Source organism: Xenopus tropicalis, chromosome 9 (assembly GCF_000004195.4).
Source record: "Xenopus tropicalis strain Nigerian chromosome 9, UCB_Xtro_10.0, whole genome shotgun sequence".
Classification (NCBI taxonomy): Eukaryota; Metazoa; Chordata; class Amphibia; order Anura; family Pipidae; genus Xenopus; species Xenopus tropicalis.
The window spans coordinates 55,940,618-55,959,957 of record NC_030685.2 but is presented as its reverse complement, the minus strand read 5'-3'; the positions used below and the strand labels follow the sequence as shown (position 1 = coordinate 55,959,957).

The 19,340-nt window shown below is 37.9% G+C and overlaps 1 protein-coding gene across 17 annotated transcripts in view; it reads right to left on the bottom strand.

Annotated features, from left to right (window-relative positions):
- map2 (microtubule associated protein 2) overlaps nucleotides 1–19,340 on the bottom strand; it is a 149,459-nt gene that overhangs the window by 58,612 nt on the left and 71,507 nt on the right. For all 17 annotated transcript variants that reach the window (XR_004220364.1, XM_031892777.1, XM_031892782.1 and 14 more), the window contains one exon: nucleotides 4,630–4,690. The gene's annotated coding sequence lies outside the window, so the exon portion shown is untranslated. The remainder of the gene's footprint in view (nucleotides 1–4,629; nucleotides 4,691–19,340) is intronic.

Genomic DNA, 19,340 nt, shown 5'->3' with positions numbered 1-19,340 from the left:
TGCAGTCTAACTAGCAGGGCTTTAGGGGTAGTTCATGAAAACATGTATCATCTAAAGCTTTGATAATATAAAAGTACAGAGGTTTAAAGGGGACCTATCACCTTAAGAAATAATTCCAGATCCTTTTCTATCATGTGAGTTGAGCAAAATGAACTTTATTTACACTATATAAATAGTTTTTTCCTTTAGTCTGGAATCTACAGTCACATCCAGAAGGCAGGCGCCATTTTATGTACACAGTTATTAAGGCAACCTTTGTATCACCCCAAAATCATATGCTTTTGACATCTAGGTGACATCTAGGAAATGATGAATGAAAAGTAATTAAAGTAATTGTAATTAAAAATCTGAGCTGTCAATCATATGTTGTCTGACCCACCTTTATGCCTCAGACACAGAGGCGGGGCAGGCAAGATATGATTGACAGCTCAGATTTTTAAATGCATTTATAACAGGTATAGATGATGTAAATAAAAAAAGAATTATGGTTTCATGTTTAATTTTTAAGGGAGTTTTACTATACAACTTTTTATGTGTGGGTGACAGGTCCCAACTACAGACAGGGATCATTAAGTAGTTGTGCCAAATACATTAACGTCTATAGGTGTTGTAAATTGAGTTTTTTCTTGCACCCTATGCATTGGAGCAAATTACTATTTTTTCTTGCATTCTCTTTTAATCGTGAAAAAAACATGATGTGTTTCCTGGTAAAACAAAATATACAGCAAAATTCTAGCACAGATTCATGAAACTTCACCACTTGCAAAAACCGCAAAATTTCAACACAAATTTGCATCAGGTGAAAAAATTTGCTCAACCCTACAGATGAACAAGGAAAAAGCCTGCAGGTGGAAATAAATGTAGGAGTAAAGTGGGTACAATAAGTTTAAAAAAAAAAAAAAATACTTTCATTGTGAAAAGTTAAAAAGAAAGGAACCAAAATAGCTTTGGTAAGTTCTACTTTCCCTTTAAATCTATGTGTATCTGGCAGCTTCCACAGCAAATGGCAAATTCAGCAGTTATGTGGAGACAGAAGTTTAGAACAATAAACTTAGACATAGGTACCCATTTCACCTGATATCTAGGAATGGTCAGTTTGCACTAGTGATGAGCGAATCTGTTCCGTTTCGCTTTGCCGAAAAATTAGCGAATCTTTAAAAAGATCCGCGAAACGGCGAAAAATTCGCGAAACGGCTATTGTTTCGTCGCCCGCAGCTATTATTTTGTCGCGCGGCTATTGTTTCGACGCCCGCGGCTATTATTTTGTCGCGCGGCTATTGTTTTGTCGCGCGGCTATTGTTTCGTCGCACGCGGCTATTATTTTGTCGCGCGGCTATTGTTTCTTCGCACACGGCTATTATTTCGTCGCGCAGCTATTCTTTTGACGCCCGCAGCAATTCTTTTTTTAAGCCGGCGACAATTTTTGGTTGTGCGGCGAATTTTTCCGCGGCAAATTTTTTCATCCGTTTCACGCAACAATCCGCCAATGGCGAAATGTGGAAATTCGCCGCGAATCCATGCCTGGCGAAACATTTCACCCATCACTAGTTTGCACCTTATTCTTGGGTTTGTTTCATTTGCAACTTGCTACAACCACACAAGGATGCTTCTCAGCCTGTGAATAAATGCTCCAATCAACCTCAGGGAGCTGAACACACGGTTTAAACCCATCTGCGCATTTTTTAAAAACATTCTTTGTGCATGCCACAATTTGTTGTGCGCACTGGCCTCAAAATGTGTGTGCGAATGCATAGCTTAGAAGGAACACTGGTGCTGGGCCTATTTCTTTTACATGAACTAAATACACAGACCACTCAGCAAAAGCCTCTCATGCAGATGTGGGTAACCGAATCAGCTCCCGGTAATGTACAGTACAACAAAAAAAAGCCCATTTGCTGCTAAAAGGCACTAACAATATATATAACAGTTTCACCCACTAGTCAGTTTGGGAATTTGGCTAAGCAAAACTGGGAATGGATTTGGTGGGATGGGGGCATGGACAAAAACATTCTATTTCATTAAATGAGAATCTAAAGAGGTGTGTGTATTGCTAATAGTGAGGCATTTAAAGCAATACTATAATGGCAACAATTAGGCGCTCAATCAGAAACGAAAAATAAAGAGCCTACACTTGGAATTACCAGCGTCTTGGCCAAGTACTATGAAAATAGTATGAATTTACTTAGTAGGGGTCAAAGACTATATCATTATACAAACACAATACAAAACATATATATAGTACAAAAAAATCTCAACTTCACAGAAATGGAAATGGGTAAAACTGCATTTGTAGCAGTGTATGGGCCAGCCTGATATCCCCAGTTCCTTCTTGCCCCCTTTGGCAACATCGGGCTGGGATGGCTTAGTGTTGCCGCTGATCAACAATTTGACTAATTAGACATTCCTTAGAAGAAATCAGTTCTATTTAGAAAAGAGCCCTGCACTTTTGAATTTCTGTTCTACAAAACAAGTATTAAAGCCATATTTATGGTAAAACAATTCTGAGGAATTTATTTATTGTTTAAATGTTTTTTAGTCAGCTTAAGGCAAGGTCCCAAGCATTCTGGATAATAGATCCTATACCTGTAATGTAAAATGGCCTGGCATATCTTTAATGCAATGTTCCACAGTTCATATGAAGTTCACTCTCTTAATGAACACAAAAACACACCTTAATACATATTAAGCTAAGATCATTTTTAGGCCAATATGGCTAATACCTGGAACATTTTAACATTAATTTACATTAACACATTAACAAAGTGACAAATATGATTACTAATGCATTAATGTAGCAGGAAAGACTGGGTGACTCATGTTTATTATTAACAATTTAACTATGTGATCTTCTATAACCAAACCATGATGTGGGTTTAGAACTCTAATTTGTACCTTGATAATAAGAGATAAATGGTTAAGGCTTGGCACGATAACTGCAATGCAGTATTTCAGTTCTGCAGTGAGACCTTTCTCTTGTTAAATGCAGCAACTGGATAACAACAAAAGGAACCAGTATTACAACTCTTTACTCACCCTGGGCAGGCATTGTGCATATTAATTTCACTATCATGATAAAGAGGGTAAATTTACCAGCTGAGAACCAAGGTGCAAGAAGAATAACAGTGGTCCAATGGTGCCCACACTGCAGGCCTGGCCCCTATTTGGCAGCTCAGTGCAGTGGATGGGAGTAGCCTGAAGACTAGTAATGATGACATTTGGAATTGACATTTTCAGAGAGACTGAAAATCATTCCTGGATTTTGACAGGAGGAAAAAACTGCCTCGAACATAAAGATAGATCAGAAATACACTACAGCATATACAAACCAGTTTTTATTACCATAAAGTCTGTGTAGGTACTTGTACTGCTGCAGAATGTTTTCAGTGTCAGCATGAAGGAATAGCAGAACTAATATACTAATTAAAGAGGTTTCAATTTGCACACTGTCTAATCATATTCCTTTATACAGACAAAGTATATGATTGGATTCCTTCATAGGGGAAAGTAGTATATAGACATGTGTATAATTTGGTTAGGTTCTCTGTTCTGGTTCCATCATTCATGTAAACTGTGTGACTGGACTTTTTCATATGGGAAGTTGTCTGATGTATAATTGCATTCATTTATAAGAGCAAATGATCCGATCTGGTCCATTTATTCAAGGCAAGTTGTCTGGTGTTGTTCCTTCTTATGGGATGATCAAGTTTTTCATATACTGAGTTTTAACCTTGAAAGCAAGCAAGTTGCAGGTAAAACTCAGTCCCTGCATAAAATGTATAATAAAGCAGTAGAATTCTTAATGAATCAGAGAGTGTAGAACTGGCCAGAGCAGGGGTAATACTGATGTAGTAGGCCAGCTTGAATATATTGCAATATAGGGACTATATATTTTGGAACTTTTTTGTTTAAAGGGAAGGACATTTCCTAGTAGTTTAATGCATAGAATGTTGTATATATATATATATATATATATATATTTATATATGTATATTGATAATGGGTGAGGAATACAGCTTTGCCATTTCTCAGTCCTGAGAAAAACAACTTTATTTTTTACAGATTTGTGTATAATATGACAGTACCTTGGCAATAACAAAGTTAGCATAAATCCATATATTTTATTATATTTATTTTATTGTAGCTCTAAGGCTAATGCCATATAGGCGTATTCTCAGCAAGCCAGAAAACGATTGCTGAAAATACGCCCCGCTACTGTAAATTTATCCTACCTTGTGCCTGCACCCGAATGAATGGAATATGCTCGATATCACGTACTTGTGCCTGCACCCAAGCGTATTCCATTCATTCTGGTGCAGGAACAGGTAGGAGCGTATGGCATTATTTTCGGCAACCTTTTTTCGGCTTGTCGAAAATATACGCCATACGGTACATGTGGCATTAGCCTAAGGCATAGTACGCAACATTAATAAAAAAAGCCTTCTCCAAAATGTCCCAAATCTCATGTATTCCGGATCCTCTACCTGCATACAAAAACATAAACTTTATTTCCTTTGTCTCTTCAATGCTTGATATTCCCACTTTTCCATCAATACATAAAACACAAGATCAACATCGAATTATTAAAATAAAACATTATTATGACCAATGGTCTGAATGTGAAAGGCTTACCTGGCAACTGTCTACTTCTTTTAGTAAGCTCTGTTAATATCAGAGGTCAAAGAAATATCACCTGCAGAAAATAAAGGATAACAGTATGGTTTAGTACCCTTCTCTTTACTGATTTGCTAACTTTAATTCTCAGTGACCTTATAAGTATCCAGAAAATACAGGTCTGCCTTTTATTTTTGAACTGGATGGTTGCTATTGTCAAAGCAGAACCAGTAAATCTTGCTTATTATGTTGCATCATAAATATCGTAAATATTGCCAAATATGTTTTTCTTATTCATTTTATTGATTTTTGGGCATTTTTACATTTTACAGAGCTAATAACGTTGAGTATAATTAATTAAGAACAATAAATTGTGTTCAAAAGAACTAACATTTTTCTTTTCGTGGAGAAACAATGTTTACTTATGCTTTCTTTTTGGGCACACAATTGGTGAGGCTAGATATAACCTGGACACCTTCTACCTGCCTTAATGACTCTCAATTCGGATCAATCAGGGCATTTGGAATCATGAGGTGTATCCAATGGGAGGGCTCAATGTGGACACGACTATACAAATCCTCCCTTTATTATTGTTCCTTAAGGATTAATAATACAATAACCTGATCAGAGGAAACAAAATGTAAAACTAGCAACAAGGGAAGTACATTAATGACCATGTATTAATAAATATACAGTCTAATATAGGTAAATTCATACTAAAATGGCTAGATAAGTCTGTAGGTAAATAAAGAAAAAAATATAAGCTAAAACATTTTCCTATTTCTTTGCTGACATGTCTCCTAAATCTAAAATTAAAAAATAGATATATATTGATCCCCTCATACCATAAAACATATGCAGAAATTCTTTCTCAATACATAGGCCCCAATTAACAGTTGCTCTACAACATGAACAAAGGCAAGTAATCACCTGAGATCAATTAAATACTTCTCATTGTTGTCTAGAAGTACAAGATTAATGTATACAATGTTTGCATTTGCATTTGTTACCGATTGATATACTGTACCCGGGTATATATTGATATATATATATATCTGGTTTGGAATTATTGATTCCAGAACTTTCTTCATGATGATAAAATTTTTTTTTCACATTATACAGAAGACTTCTGTGTAATGTGAAAAAATATATATTTTTTTATCACGAAGGGAGTGCTGGTCCTGGAGTTAAAACCACTAAAACCTCAATATATATATACAGTGTATATATATATATAATAGAAAGAGTGCCGCACACATAGGGACTTGATACAAAAGAAAAAGTGGTTTTATTGAAAAAATTCCAACGTTTCGAGCACAGATTGTGCTCGAAACGTTGGAATTTTTTCAATAAAACCACTTTTTCTTTTGTATCAACTCCCTATGGGGCTGATTTACTAAGACACGATTTTGAATCCGAATTGGAAAAATTCCGATTGGAAACGAACATTTTGCGACTTTTTCGGTAAGTTTGCGATTTTTTTGTATTTTTTGAAATTTTTTCGGCGTCTTTACGATTTTTTGCGTAAAAATGCGAGTTTTGCGTAGCCATTCCGAAAGTTGCGCAAAGTCGCGATTTTTTCGTAGCGTTAACACTTGCGCGCAAAGTCGCGCCTTTTTCGTAGTGTTAAAACTTAACGCAACTTTTAACGCTACGAAAAAATCGCGACTTTGCGCAACTTTCGTAATGGCAACGAAAAACTCGCGCTTTTACGCAAAAATCGTAAAGACGCCGAAAAAATCGCAAGAAATACGAAAAAAACGCAAAATTACCGATCATTACGAAAAAACGCAATCGGACGCTTTCGGCCCGTTCGTGGGTTAGTAAATGTGCCCCTATGTGTGCGGCACTCTTTCTATTATATTTTTGTTTTTTGACCTGCACCAAGGGCATTTGGACTTGTATAGGGTGTGCTCCTCCCTGTATAGTGTATATATATATATATATATATCAATCCAAATGGTGTCCGCACTCCAAGGCTCAATATTCTGCGGGGTGCTTAGCCAAAATTATGTATGCATAGAAAATAATCATCTGTGGCCAGCACACCCCTGAAGGGTGTGCTGGCCACAGATGATTATTTTCTATATATATATATATATATATATATAATCTTCAGAAAAGAAAAAGCTTAATATATACACTGTAAATGCTGGCCACAGATGATTATTTTATATATATATATATATATATATATATATATATATATATATATATATATATAATCTTCAGAAAAGAAAAAGCTTAATATATACACTGTTAATAAAAATAATATAGAGGGAGTAACATTTACAGCACCGTAGGGGGTCAAGGGGGGCCACATCACTAGTGTAGAGAGTGCATTTGAGCTCTTTAAACTAGCAGAGACAAATTTCCATTTTAAAAACCGGAATCTTGGCTCTTAAAGTTACTAGGAGCGGCTTTTTGTCGCCCCTGGTAATTTTGGGGGCGGTGCCGCCTGACAATGATCCCAAACACCAGGAGTAGCTTAAAAACAAAAAGTTCCAAGCTCTGTATCAAAGTAAGTATGCCCCCCACCCTATTATTTACACTCTTCTTGCAATTCTTGCACACGATGTGGAAGTGGTTTTAAAGGAACAGTAACACTAAAAAATTAAAGAGCTTTAAAGTAATAAATATATAATGCACTGTTGCCCTGCACTGGTAAAACTGGTGTGTTTGCTACAGTAACACTAATATAATTTATATAATAAGCTGCTGTGTAGCCACGGGGGCAGCCATTCAAGCTGGAAAAAAGGAGAAAAGGCACAGGTTATATAGCAGATAACAGATAAGTTCTGTAGAATACAATAGTTTTTATCTGTTATCTGCTATGTGCCTGTGCCTTTTCTCCTTTGAATGGCTGCCCCCATGGCTACATAGCAGCTTATTTATATAAATTATAGTAGACTTTCTGAAGTAAACACACAACTTTTACCAGTGCAGGGCAGCAGCACATTATATTTTAGTTACTTTTATACACTTTCATTTTTTGGTGTTACTGTTCCTTTAACCTGTTCTTCCAGATAGATTTGATCCAGGCGGTTCAGGTTAGTCAGATGCCTCAATTTTATGCCTCAGTTTTCAAGTAGATTCCCAGTTGGAATGAGATCAAGGGTTTGATTGGGACATTGAAGATATTTACCTTTTTTACTTAAGTCAATCCAAAGATACTTTGGCCTTAATCTTGGGATCATTCTCCTGCTGAAATATGAACTACACCCAAGCTTGAGTATTTCAGTGGATTAAAACAGGTTTTCTTTTGGTAATTCACCGTATTTTGCACCACCCAGTCTTCCTTCTATTTTAACATGATGCACAGACCCTACTGATAAAAACCTAACAGCATGATGTTATCACTATTTAAACTGGTTTAGTTCTCCCAGTAGCTGCTCAGTGTGTCACATATGTGACTTTCTGAACTGATAAAAAAGTATATAGATACATTGATCAGAAGTACGAGTTTCGGTTCCCATTGGGTCTGCTTCTCAGACTAATACAGTCTATTAAAGAGTCATAGTAAAAAAAGACACATTGCTTGCTAAAAGTAGTTGAAAAATTTAATTTGTGGTACACCTTTTGGAAAAGGTAAAATTGGCCTTTGAACCAAAAAACATACCCTGGATCAAACTATAACAAAAGGCATATATTAACAAACAACATTTGGTTAAATAAATCTTAATACTTAAAATTGTAAGAAGCCACATGACTCTCCATGAAGCTTACTTCTCATTTTAGTGGACAATGTTGCTATTTATATACCAGCAAGTCCCATTTAGTACAGTAGCTGTAGGAATTTAAACATCAATTGTTTACACTGGCAGTTATTCAGATATACTTAAAGGAAAACTATACCCCCAAACAATGTAGGTCTCTATAAAAATATATTGCATAAACAAGCTCTTATGTAAACCCTTATTCATCTAAATAATCCATTTTAATAAAAAAAAAATGAAATATATATATATATATATATCAATCCAAATGGTGTCCGCACTCCAAGGCTCAATATTCTGCGGGGTGCTAGCCAAAATTATGTCTGTATAGAAAATAATCATCTGTGGCCAGCACACCCTTCAATGTTTCATCAAAATTTTTTTATTGTAGATATATTGTTAAAACCAACGTTTCGGTCCTTATTAGGACCTTTCTCAAGGATAAAAAGTTTTTTTTGAGAAAGGTCCTAATAAGGACGGAAACGTTGGTTTTAACAATATATCTACAATAAAAAATTTTGATGAAACATTGAAGGGTGTGCTGGCCACAGATGATTATTTTCTATATATATATATATATATATATATATATATAATAGTACTTACTACATATATATATGTAGTAAGTACTATTGACTACTTCTAAATAGAAAATTGCCATCCCTCCTGGGATCATAGGATCCACTGTGTACACAAACAAGCCAAGGCACACATACAGTGGTGTGAAAAACTATTTGCCCCCTTCCTGATTTCTTATTCTTTTGCATGTTTGTCACACAAAATATTTCTGATCATCAAACACATTTAACTATTAGTCAAAGATAACACAAGTAAACACAAAATGCATTTTTTAAATGAGGGTTTTTATTATTTAGGGAGAAAAAAAATCCAAACCTACATGGCCCTGTGTGAAAAAGTAATTGCCCCCTGATCCTAATAACTGGTTGGGCCACCCTTAGCAGCAATAACTGCAATCAAGCGTTTGCGATAACTTGCAACGAGTCTTTTACAGCGCTCTGGAGGAATTTTGGCCCACTCATCTTTGCAGAATTGTTGTAATTCAGCTTTATTTGAGGGTTTTCTAGCATGAACCGCCTTTTTAAGGTCATGCCACAACATCTCAATAGGATTCAGGTCAGGACTTTGACTAGGCCACTCCAAAGTCTTCATTTTGTTTTTCTTCAGCCATTCAGAGGTGGATTTGCTGGTGTGTTTTGGGTCATTGTCCTGCAGCAGCACCCAAGATCGCTTCAGCTTGAGTTGACGAACAGATGGCCGGACATTCTCCTTCAGGATTTTTTGGTAGACAGTAGAATTCATGGTTCTATCTATCACAGCAAGCCTTCCAGGTCCTGAAGCAGCAAAACAACCCCAGACCATCACACTACCACCACCATATTTTACTGTTGGTATGATGTTCTTTTTCTGAAATGCTGTGTTACTTTTACGCCAGATGTAACGGGATACGCACCTTCCAAAAAGTTCAACTTTTGTCTCGTCGGTCCACAAGGTATTTTCTCAAAAGTCTTGGCAATCATTGAGATGTTTTTTAGCAAAATTGAGACAAGCCATAATGTTCTTTTTGCTTAAAAGTGGTTTGCGCCTTGGAAATCTGCCATGCAGGCCGTTTTTGCCCAGTCTCTTTCTTATGGTGGAGTCGTGAACACTGACCTTAATTGAGGCAAGTGAGGCCTGCAGTTCTTTAGATGTTGTCCTGGGGTCTTTTGTGGCCTCTCGGATGAGTTGTCTCTGCGCTCTTGGGGTAATTTTGGTCGGCCGGCCACTCCTGGGAAGGTTCACCACTGTTCCATGTTTTTGCCATTTGTGGATAATGGCTCTCACTGTGGTTCGCTGGAGTCCCAAAGCTTTAGAAATGGCTTTATAACCTTTACCAGACTGATAGATCTCAATTACTTTTGTTCTCATTTGTTCCTGAATTTCTTTGGATCTTGGCATGATGTCTAGCTTTTGAGGTGCTTTTGGTCAACTTCTCTGTGTCAGGTAGCTCCTATTTAAGTGATTTCTTGATTGAAACAGGTGTGGCAGTAATCAGGCCTGGGGGTGACTACAGAAATTGATATTGAAATTGAAAATTGAAATTGATAAACCACAGTTAAGTTATTTTTTAACAAGGGGGGCAATAACTTTTTCACACAGGGCCATGTAGATTTGGAGTTTTTTTTCTCCCTTAATAACGTAAACCTTCATTTTAAAACTGCATTTTGTGTTCAATTATGTTATCTTTGACTAATAGTTAACGGTTTTTGATGAGCAGAAACATTTAAGTGTGACAAACATGCAAAAGAATAAGAAATCAGGAAGGGGGCAAATAGTTTTTCACACCACTGTACATGCTAGGCCCCATGAGCCAATTAATGGTCAGACTTCTGCCTGCTCCTGCTTCCATATATCTTCCTGTTACAGTCAGAGTTTGGCGAGATTCTTTAATAGGCCACATAGTATGATATAAACTATATGTTGGTTAAGTATTCATTCTGGGGTATAGTTTTCCATAAACAGTTGATGAGTATAAGAGAGGATCACTGTCCAGGGTGCTGGAAGCACCCAGTATAGGATACAGTAGAACATGTAACACATGTAGTTATAATACAAAGTCACTAGATTATATAAGGAATGTGCCATTTAACATCTTAATAAATAATTGGTAGTAATGAGTGATTTTTTTCACCAGGCATGGATCAGCAGCAAAATTGCGCATTTTTGGAGCATAAGTTTGGAGTAAAAAAAAGTTGCACGCATAAAAAAATTTGAAAAAAAAAAAAATAAGGAAAAATTGTTGCACGTAAGAAAATATTGTTGCATGTAAGAAAAAATTGTGGCACATAAAAAAATGTGTTGCCTATTGACTGAATTTCTCAATTTTTTTGCCATTTCGTGAATTTTTCAGCAGTTTCACAAATTTTTCAGAAAAGCAAAATTATTTCAGCTGCCGATATCGGTCAGTTCATCTGCCCATGTACGGGCAGCAATGATGGCCTCCCAACCAACATCTGACCTGAAATCAGCGATCGGCTCATAGATGCGGCCCCCGGACTGATGGCACCTATGGCCACAATGTTAATTTGATTGTTTTGCCCTAGGGCCAAAACATCCAATTAGCCCGATATCGCCCAACCATAGGTAGGCCACCTTAACTTTTAGGTGACAATTCTAATTGCTGATTGGTTGCTATGGGCAACATCACCAGTGATCTTTGTCTCCAATGATTATGGAATAAATTGAGTACCTAAATATAGGGTTGCCACCTCTGCCGGCTTTCTTAGCCGGGAAGATGGAGAGGAAAGAGGTGGGGCCGCAACATTGTGGGGCGGGGAAGCGGTGGGGTTGTGCCATCATGGGGGTGGGGCTATGAGACTGATTGCCGCGTCGATGTAAGTGAGTTCTGCCCGGTTTTGACCTGGACAGCCCTTCCGAAAACCAGTCAAAACAGGACAAGTGGCAACCCCACTGGAATACCCACCCTTTTTTTTGTTTTCTATATGCAGGCCTTACAGGTCTTATAAGCATGCTGTAACATGAATGAGATGTTCTATAAACAGTTCAGTTGCAGATCAGTGGAAACAGCACTAACATAGAATACTACTTACGACAGAATCTTTTGGGCTAAGGGGGCAGTGATACCATAATAAAAGCCACATAAAGGTTTTTTTTAAAATGATGATTCTATAATAATTAAAGTACTGTACTTTACAACTGAACTACTGTGTGGTTTCAGCAGCTCTGAGTGGACAGCTCCTTCCTCCTCTCTGGGTGCTAAACAGTATTAGTCTGCACTCCATGTAGTCTTTACAGTGGCCACCTGCCATGTTTAATGACAATGTGCTATGCTATGTAATTACACCCATTTTCTTCTCCAGTTGTATAATTACTAGCTGTGTGTCACATAAGCAAACCCACACCCACTTGCCTTCACAACATTTAACCTGTAAAAGTCTATGGAAACACCAGACATCTGTGTCCCTGGAAGTAGGGCAAGCTAAAATATAAATATGTATATATATATATTGTAATAAAATGGCTGGGTTAGTTGTAGATGGACGATATGTTTCTCCCAGGGTTTTGCATAGTTGGTACCCTGGAACATGGAATAATTAATCACAAACCCAGCCCTTTAATACAGACCTTAGCAGCAAGGTGATTGCTGCAGCTGAGAGCCTTTTAAAAAGACTCCAGTGGGGGGAGGGAGAGTCTCTTCCCCACTACACAGGTAGCAGGAGCTGCGCTGCATGGGAAAGGTACTTATGATTTCTGATTTTGTTTGCTTCTATTAAGTTGGAGTTGGAAAAGCCACCCAACTGTAGTTAGGCTGCCAATTGTGTTTAGCCAGCGCTCTGGTGCAAGGGTTTATTTTCCTGTTTCTTATTTTGTGTTTGTTACTGAAGTTTTGTAACAAAATAAACTGCTGGCACTTGCCTTTAAGAGAGCAACCTCTGTGACTGCTATGTTTACCCTAAAAGACTGTGGGAAGCGGCCCTAAGACACTGAACCAGATCCCCCTGTAGGTTCAAGTGTCACAATATATATATATATATATATATATTTACTGTAGATATAGATGTTTGCATGTGAAATCCTTTAGTATTTATTATAGTAGGTTAAGTTTTCTGCCACAATGACGTGGAGATGTTATTGCAATATTTTTCTCAGGACAGCAGAAAATTGTTTTGATTGGGAATGGACAATTATACTGTTCTAACAGCCTTTTACAATGAAGAACATACTAACTGCAGATCTTTTGGAAAGTAATTACCAAAAGCTACACTGAGATTAAACTGTTATTATTTTGAAAGGCTCATTGGAGAGGACATAAAGAAACCGGTATATGCACCAAAATGAGTGCAAGGTGAATATGTAGTCATTCAAGTCATAAAAGTAAAGTATTACATTTTAACTTTTAAATATTATAATAACAAAATTATAGGAAAATAAAACTGTTTTTAGCAGTAACCTTGGGAGTAGAGCTCCACACATATATTTAAGTCATTTTGTGATCCTCATAGGGCTGAACAGAATTTGTTACAGTCTGGTTCTGCTTTCGGCAGTCTGACTTTGAGTGGGCAATTGCTTGTGAAGAGCATTTCTTGGCTGAAGAGAGCAAAAGAAAGCAATAGCTTATCTGATATCAGATAGTTGCAAATGCCGACAATCCATAACGCATGGTTGATATACCCAAGAGAATTAAGGAACGGCAGGTTTCAAATCTTTTTTCTCTCTCAATAAAAGTCTCAAGTCAGAATAATGCAACCATAGTCATAGGTGGCTTAAATAAATATCAGCCTTGGCCATTTATGGATTATTGTAGATTTCTTAAAATTAGGCAAACTTACAGTCTTAAAAAGGGGCATTAAACAGAAGGTTATAACACATACAGGTCGAATTGTGAGCAAAAGAACAAAGGGAGAAAATTGGGGATATTTGAAGGGGTTGTTGTATCTAAGAGAAAGGAAATTTTCAAAATCTCCAGAAAATGCGAAACCTTCCCCAGGCTTCACAAGATGAAATGCAAGTGATACCCTTACCTTTGCCCAAGATTTGAACTATCTATATACTATGTTGGTGTATTTCAGCAGGCAAAGAAGCGTCTGAAAATGCCTCCTTTTTAATTTAATAGAAAATGCCTCCTTTTTAATTTAATAGAAAATGCCTGCAGATTTTAATGCATTTTTGTGCTGTGGCCCCAGTGGTCCAACCCCTATGGTACACACAACCATACAAAAAGAAGCTATACTAGCAGCATATTTCTTTATCAGATACGAGTATCCCATTCATGCTGCACTATCACTCGGTAATGTTCAAATTGCCATGGTAACTATAGCCTAAGGGTTATATGAGAGGATACAAACTTTAGAACAGCCTTCAGCTAAGTATGTTACCTGATAAAGGCAATATTAAGTAATATGTAGTAAGGTTAAAGAGATAGTGACACCAATAGTTTTATGATTAGATATTTTCTTTAATAGCGGTAATAAGTATTAATCACTATCCTTGACATAAACCCGCCAAAATAGTAAAATATGTTGCTGTAAAAAAACCCAGTCCAACCCTGACTCCAGCACTGGGGGTTGAAGGGTTAATCTTAAAAGCAATTCTAGCACAGATTAGTTTAGAAAAAGCAAGCAGTCAGGCAAGGGCCACACATAAATAAGGACAGGAGAAAAGTTTTGTAGTGCAGTGGAGGATCATTATTGTATAGTCACATACCTGGACATGAAAGAAAGAGCCAGCACTGTGATAATCAAGATGTGAAATTGAGGTCAAATTGAAGATGATAGTTTAAAGGACATATAGGCATATTTTGATGAAGAATACAACTCTGTGAAGGGTCACTATCACTTTAAATAAAGTAATATGATATCTTGCTTTGGGTAGAGATAGCCCACAGGGAAACAAAATAGTAAAAAGTCTATATGTGGGAAAATAATTTTTAGTTCCTTAATTGCATTATCACCAAAAACTGAGCAATATATGCGCTCACTTAAAAAGGGTACCATCTGTATTTACAGAATGGGATGAAATACTCTATATTACTGTTCACTTTCATTAAATTGGTACATTTTATGCTGCATAAGCAGAACTGCATAAAAGCATCTTGAAATTGCTTTAAGGACATAACCCAGGATATAAAGTATGGGTGCCAAACAGTTATAATTGAATTGCTCTGGCTCAGAGTGCTTAAGATAAAGGTGTGGGGGATGATCTGCAGAACCTTCTAGAGCACAGTGATGGATTACCAAGACTACAAGGTTTCAAAGTTGCAGAAGCACCCTTGTAGTATTTCAAACAAACGTTGTAGTACTCTAAAATCCTGAAGGTACATTTGTATTAATATGTGTTCACTTTCTTAGGCAAATATTCACCATTATAACCCTAGAGCAGTCCAAGTGAACATTTGTCTAAAGATATGTCTGTCCTATAATACAGATATTTTTCTCAGATTGCTCCTACCTGTGTTCTACTGGCTAACTCTGCAGAATGAGGAGCAATCATTAGGGGTAGTGAAAAATTGGTAGTCTGATAAGGAATTTTGTATATTCTCTTATGCAATTGCATTCACTCTATCTGTATATCTGTCACAATATAGGTGTCATTTACGACAGCAAGTGCAGTTGTAATCCCACAAATTTCCCTGCAGTGCTTGTGTCAAAACACTTCTGTAAAGTTGTGCTCAGTTCCACTCAGTCCTTCCTGCCTTCTGTTCCTAATGGAGCACAGTTGCACCTGTTGACGCAGAGAAACCCTAGAGCAACTGCCACCTTCGGATCAGGTGGTAGCTGACACTGCATTTTGGAGAAAAGCATGGTGATTGTGCTCAAAATTGCACTTTGTTCACTAAATTTGTAAATTACCCCAAAAGTATTCCAGTACACATTAACAAAAGAACCACTAGGGTACTCCTTCCTCATGGGTCCATAGATTGTACACAGTGGATATCCTATAATTCTTTCTATAATAAAATATGCAGTCTTTTGTTTTTAATATTCCTGACCTAACCAGAAAATCATACTTTTCTTATCTCCTTCCATCTTTTTAATAATGCAGTGACCTCTACTGAACATCCGAGAGAACAAATAAGCAGTATAGTTGAGTGACTTTCTTAGCTGTCCAAATAAAGTTATGAGCATTCTGAAGACCTGTAACAGCATTTTTCTTACATTATTTTAGAAGAACTATGTAATATTTTTATCATTTCTTACATTTATATTTGGTTAGAGGTACAATTAAACAAACATGATGAGGTTTAGTTGTATAGACGAGTGTTGGGCCTTAAGTCAGAAATGTAAAGGGTTTATGCTTCTCAAAAACGTTGTAAACATAGATGAACATCAGTTAAGCTTTTTAATGTCTCAAGCTTGACTCATTTACTTCACTGACTGGATGCCATGTGTTGCAGAGGTTACTAAATAAGCCCTATGGCTAGCTATACAGTTTTTGGCTTTAGCTTATTACTAGAAATGTTTCAGCACAGTGGAGAAACAGCCATTTATTTAGTATAAGGGATGTAGGGAAACAACTGTTTATTTTGCAATGGAGAAGTGCACAGACCTTTTCTGTTACCATAATTGTTGGCCTAAACTCAGCCTAAGCTCCTGGATTCTCTTTATTGTCACACAACATGTGTGTGGAATGATAATTAGATATCTTGCTAGAGGCATAAACACCTTTCAAATAATACCCAGAGCTATAGGCCATTCAGCTATTATAGTAGGGAACCCAGGCTATGAAATTGCAGCCCTCACTTCCTCCTGTGGGAGCTGGAGACACTTGCTCTCTGCAGTTAAAGGACAGGAAGGTTTCACTTCTCAGAGATGCTGTAGTCTTCTAGCAGCAAGAGAATAATGGTGCTCTGATCTGCCATTTATCACCAACTCACCTCACCTGCTGTTTAAGTGACCCAAGTGCCTATGGCTCCTAATTGCTCACTGTAAAGTGATGATGGTGACTATTTACAAGAGATTTATGTTCTTTATTCAGATGAAGTGGTCTGTCCCTTCCATGGGTAGTTAGATTTTTTTTTACTATGTTTATATCCAGAGCTTTCAACTTACGTGACAGGCAAACTAGCACAAATGCTTCTAAAGCCTCTAGACACCCATTGTGCATGCACATATAGCTCCCTACCCATTTCTGCACATATTTGGGCTGATTCACTAAAGGTCAATAAGTTTTATCACAATTTTTTGCGTTAAAATTGACAGTATTAACTGCACTTGAGTGGCTGTAAATCTGGTAACCCCCTGTGACAATTGGGGGGGGGGGGGTGGTTAACAGATCTGGCATATAACTATTCTGTCTATGGTTCAAGTAAATTGTCTCTCAGTGTTTTCTAAATACTTTCAAACAAAACTATTTTTCACTGTTTTAGCAATATTTTAGGTTTTAGTGTGCTGCACCTTGGTTTTAAGCCAACAGGCATCTAGTTCCATGTCAAGGGCTAGAAGGCTCAAGTACATCCCCAAGTGCAGTTGTGGCCCCACAATTCTCCTTCAGTCAGTTGTGCATAAAACCACTTTTATTAAAGGTACTTGCACTTCCACTTAGTTGGGCTCAGTACCACTTAAGGCCCCCATACACGGGCCGATAGAAGCTGCCGATATCGGTCCCTTGGACCGACTCGGCAGCTTATCGGCCCGTGTAGGGGAAGAAACGAGGGGCCTGGCCGACAGATATCTGGCCTGAAATTGGCCAGATATCGATCGGCCAGGTTAGAAAATCCAGTCGGATCGGGGACCGCATCGGCTCGTTGATGCGGTCCCCGAACCGACTGCCCCATTGCCACGTGCAGAATTCGATCGTTTGGCCCCAACATGCCTACATGCCTCCCCGATATCGCCACTCGTAGGTGGGGATATCGGGGGAAGATCCGCTTGCTTGGCAACATCGCCTAACGAGCGGATCTGCCCGTGTATGGCTTTAGTCCTTCCTGCATTCTGTTCCAAATTGAGTACTGCTGCTGCACCTACTGATTCACAGGGACCCTGGAGCTAATGCCACCTGCAGACCAGGCATCAGCTCCAGCGTTCCCTTAGTGCCCTGTTCAGTTGCACCAAAAGAATAGAGCTCAAATTACTCATATGCCATCAGAAATTGCCAGACAAACTCCAAAAATATTCACCACAACTGCCCCCAATTTGTGGCGAATCGCACATGCCGTTGCATGAGTTTTAGAAAATGGACAAAACTACATCAGGTGAACTACACTCTGCCATACACTATACAGGTATGGGATCCGTTATCCAGAAACCCATTATCCAGAAAGCTCCGAACTACGGAAAGCCTGTCTCCCATAGACTCCATTTTAATCAAATAATTCAGATTTTTAAAATTGATTTCCTTTTTCTCTGTAAAAATAAAACAGTACCTTGTATTATATCCCAACTAAGATATAAATAATCCTTACGGGATGCAAAACAATCCTATTGGGTTTAATTAATGTTTTATTGTTTTTTTTAGTAGATTTAAGGTATATAGATCCAAATTGCGGAAAGACCCCTTATCCAGAATACCCTTGGTATCCGAGCATTCTGGATAATGGGTCCCATACCTGTACTACTACAGTGGCACCCTTAACTACTGCCCTGTCCAGGCTGGCAGTAATTCCAAAATTCCCAAAAGCCACTGCATGCACTTGTGCACTATTCTTTAGAAAAGGCCAGCAAAGGAGTGCAAGGAGCATGTAGAAATGTAGTGTGATTTCTGCCCTTTACAGCACAAAACGCAACGCTGTGTCAACAACGTATTTTTCAGAGACATTGTTGCCCTTGATCCCCCTCTGGCATGTCACTGTCCAGGTCGTGGCACCCTTTAAACAACTTTCAAATCAGTTTTCTGGCCAGAAATGGCTTTTCTAGGTTTTAACGTTCGCCTTCCCATTGAAGTCTATGGAGTTCGCAAAAGTTCGCGAACGGGTTCGCGAACTTTTTTTGTGAGGTTCGCTACATCTCTACTGAGGCACACAAAATCTGAATGACTATAGGGTTCACTTATGACACCTAGGTGCGCAAGAGCCCTAAGGGGTGCAAGTGCTCATTTCCTATGCACTTGTGGCCCTTCAAACCTGTGCTCCACTCCTATACCACTCCTACCTTAGATTGACATATATATGTCTCCACCCACCCGCCCCTCACTAACAGGGGAAGCTATCTGTGCATACACCGATGCAGCATGAAAAGTGAAAAAATTGGCCAACTGTGTTTAGCTTTGCAAATGAGCCCTTATATCTTCATTCTGTCCATTTTCAGTCTCTCCAGAAAAACACAGCACCTGCCAAACTCAGATAGGTGGCAACCTGGTTTATGCACCTATACATAAACGACATAAATCAGCAGCTAAGTGCATGCAGATATCTAAAAGATGCAAAACAAAATGAAACAAAACCTCCATATCATCATTTATATTCATTACATGCCCAGAAGACACCTCTTCTTTACATATTCAGCATTTTCTATGGCAGGGACAACCCAATCTTCCAGGCTGACTCTTGCAGTGGAAGCC